Source organism: Acomys russatus, chromosome 12 (genome assembly GCF_903995435.1).
Source record: "Acomys russatus chromosome 12, mAcoRus1.1, whole genome shotgun sequence".
Classification (NCBI taxonomy): domain Eukaryota; kingdom Metazoa; phylum Chordata; class Mammalia; order Rodentia; family Muridae; genus Acomys; species Acomys russatus.
Window position 1 is genome coordinate 6,084,983 of NC_067148.1, and position 4,110 is coordinate 6,089,092.

The window sequence follows — 4,110 nt, forward strand, 5'->3', positions numbered from 1 at the left end:
TCATCAGAATAAGACAACACCCAGGGAGTTCCAAGATGGCAGTGCCTATCACTCACTGTATCTGACTTACTATATGGAGACCAGGGAACAGATTGGGAACCACAGACTGGAAGAACTAGAGAATGCTCGGTGAATGTGGTCCAGTACAGTTCAGACCACATGCAGGCTTGGCCTCGGGCCAAACAATAGTCCATGGAGGACCTGAAAGCACTCTCCAGACTTTGGAATGGAACCCATCTGTGGACTACAGCCAGCTTCTACAGCCCAGGCGCAGTGTGTGCAACAGTGGAACACAAGAGCCCTAGCCTGGGAAAGTCTCAGGGAACCAGGTGAATCTGTCCTTGGAAACCCCCACCCTCCCCACCCCAATCCACAGGAAGCCCCAGAGGCTGTGCCAAAGCCCAGGGTAATAAGAAACAGCGTGTGCAATATGGGCGGTCCAACCTGAGCCAGACAGCCCAGAAACAGCATCCATGGTCTGGGCAGGTCTGACTGGAGCCAGGCAGCTGGCCTCAGTAGACCAAGCCTTCAAAATAAGGCTGATAAAACCCTTCCAGGACAGTCCCCACGGCCTGGCAGGAACTCCCACGCTTGTAGGAGAAGCTGGACTGCCCTGAAGGGGATGGATAGATTTTTGGTTGCTTTCTTGGGATATACAGGGTAATTTTTAATCGGAATTGGTTGTAAGTTATTATTGGTCTTATTTAGAGAGAAAACAAGATTGGACTCAGTAATGTCTCTCTTTTCCTTTATCTTCAACTCTTAGGTTTGGAAAAGGGGTTGAAAAGAAAGAAGGGGAAATATAGAAATATATAAGGAAGATAGAACAAAAAGTAGATTAGTGAATTTTACTTCTCAACTTAATCCCTTGATTGTCACTCACAAAGTTTTTATAAATCACTTGTATATAATCTTATATAGGTGCAAAATAAGTTAAAGTTTAGATACAGTGGTATGGAATTAAAACGTAAGATTATTCTTAACACATTAGATACATTTCTACTCTAATATGAAGTATTGTGCCCATATAAATCAATTATAATACAAGGTAACTTCCAATACTTTGGAAGTGCTATTACAGGCTGCTTAAGATAAATAAGTTATACAAGTTAATTGTTGGTTGATAAAATCATGGTCATATCTATTACTAGCCTATTTTTATCATAAGAATATACATCATATATATATATATATATATATATATATATATATATATATATATATATATATATAATACTATAGAAAGAAAAGGTAAAATTGTTAGATATGGTCTTCAAAAACCTCAGAGACATATAGAGTATGACATTTAAAATGTTTTTATTGTTTTAAAGATTCCCTGACAATGAGACAAATTACCTCCTGACAACACCCAGCCTTTCTCAAAGAGGATGATGAGCATCAAAGAACCTCCTTATGGAGATAGCTTCAAATGTGGCAAACAAACCACTGGGCAAATGTGCTAGTTTCTACCAAAGACAGAATTCTGTCTAAAGAATGGCAAGCTTGGGTGCAGGCAGAGTAGATGGCCAAACTCTGCCAAGACAGGGTAAGCAAGTCCTCAATAGTTTCTGCCTCACAAATATGTCTGCAAATACAATGCTCTAACAATATAAAGAGTTTTGGATGACTATTCAGGTAGCAAACTGTCTCTGTCATCTTCTCATTTGGAAACCTACCTACCTGTACTCCCGGTATAGTCAGGTAATCAATTTTGTTTCTTCTCCAGTCTCTGATGAGGGTGAAGACCAGATACTTTAGTTTTGATATTAAGCTTAGTTGTTTATTGGTTTTGATGTTTTTAGATCTGGATAGATGTTTTAAGTTCATAATGATGAGATATGATATTTTTACATGAATAATTTTAGGTATACCAATATAGGAAAGATGTTTTTTTCAAGGTTGCTAAACAGAAATAGCTGGAAGCAGGCACTTCTGGCTCGGCGCCGGTCCGCCGAGCCATCATCGTACCTGGGCACGTACAGGAAGGCTTCAGCTGCCCGGTGACCAACCGATTCGATCAGCTATTTGACAACAAGCACCCTTTCGAGGTACTGAAGGCAGCAGAGACCAAGAAAAAAGAAGCTGGCGGGAGCGGCGTTGGGGTCCCGGGGCCAAGAGGGCAGCTCAGGCCGTGGCCCAGACCAACTCGAACACACGGTGGGCAAACAGTTACGAAGAGTCCCAGAAAGACCACAATAACCTGCTGTCACCCAACATCAGCGTGGCCGACAAAAAGGAGGTGGTGCGTAAGAAGGAAGGAATAAGACAAGTTGGAAGAAGACCTGATCAACAACTTCACGGTGATGGGAAAATAATTGATAGGAGACCAGAAAGACGAGCACCTCGCGAAAGAAGATTTGAAAAGCCACTTGAAGAAAAGGGTGAAGGAGGTGAATTTTCAGTTGATAGACCGAATACTGAACGGCCTATCTGAGGCCGAGGTGGTCTTGCAAGGGGTTGGAGGAGGCCATGGATGTGGAACGGGTCAAAGTGATGGATTTGATTCTCGTGGCAAACGTGAATTTGATAGACATAGTGGAAGTGATAGATCTGGCCTGAAACATGAGGACAAACGCGGAGGTAGTGGATCTCACAACTGGGGAACTGTCAAAGATGAATTAACTGATTCGGATCAATCAAATGTGACCGCAGAAACACCTGAAGGTGAAAAGCACCGAGTGGCAGACACTGAAAATAAGGAAAATGAAGTTAAAGAGGTTAAGAAGAGGGTCCAAAAGAGATGACTTTGGATGAGTGGAAAGCTATTCAAAATAAAGACCGAGCAAAGGTAGAATTAATATCCGAAAACCAAAGGAAGGTGCTGACCGACAATGGAAAAAGGGATTTGTTCTGCATAAATCAAAAAGTGAAGAGGCTCGTGCTGAAGATTCAGTTATGGGCCATCATTTCCGGAACTAGGAAATGATATAACGTCTCAACTGGACATCAATTTCAGAGACCTAGGTCACCCAGGAGGTGGTGGCAGGGAAGGACGTGGTGGATGTGGGCATGGGCATGGTGGTCGTCCTAACCGTGGCAGCAGGACTCACAAGTCAAGTGCTTCTGCTCCTGATGTAGATGACCCAAAGGCATTCCCAGCTCTGGCCTAACTGGATGCCATAATACAACACTGGTTCCTTTGTGGACCCTCCTGTTCAAAGCTTTTGCATGCTTAAGGATCCCAAACAACTAATAATTAAAAATAAATAAATAAATAGAAATAGTCCAAACACTATGAATATAACACTTATAATTTCCTGATTGTGTCATTGCTCTTCTTGCTATCGGTAGTTTATTGTATGTATGTGTAATAATATAAATGTATACTTAAAATCTAAATAGATATTTAATAAAAAATAAATAAAAACAAGGACAAATTTCCAGAATTGTTCTACATTCATTATATTGGAAGTTTGTTAGAACTGGAAAGATTATGTCTGTAAAACATTTTATTTGAGACTTAAAATGTATATACATATATATTGTTCTTCATAAATACCTGGAGTTCAGCCTTGAACTGGAGGATGTCAAAAATAATTAAAGGAATAAGAAAGAGGAGAGGGAAGAAAGGATAAAGAAATAATATAGAAGTGGGAGGGAGTAAAGAGGAAAGAAGAAAAGTGATTAAAGGAAAAATAAAGAAAAGTAAAAGACATCCATTTATTATTTACAATTGCAAATGTTACTAAAGAAATTACTTTTATTGTTTTTAATAATTTATAGCAGTTATGGAATTTAATTTCTAAAATTTCTTAAAAGCTAAATAGAGTCTTTTTTTTACAGCTGGTCTTTTAATACTTAACATTTGAATGTGCTGGCAATTCTTCCTGTCCCTACAGGTTATTGCAGCCATAAAACAAGAAGGGAATTGAGTGTCCATTAAATTAGATGCAGTAGAAGGAAAGGCCAAAGCAAATTCTATGTCTCCATAATCATACACACAAATACATACATACATACACACACACACACACACACACACACACACACAAACGAACAACCTAGAAGATAACCAAATGTCTGAATGACCAATATGTAGTTTGAGGGATATTAAGAGGGCTAATTTTAATTCTTGCTAATAAGAAGAAATTACTTAAACTCTTCCAGTTT

General features: G+C 39.5%; 1 pseudogene; it reads left to right on the forward strand.

Annotated features, from left to right (window-relative positions):
* Positions 1–226: 226 nt before the first annotated feature.
* LOC127196668 (plasminogen activator inhibitor 1 RNA-binding protein-like) lies at positions 227–3,215 on the forward strand (annotated as a pseudogene).
* The last annotated feature ends 895 nt before the right edge of the window (positions 3,216–4,110 follow it).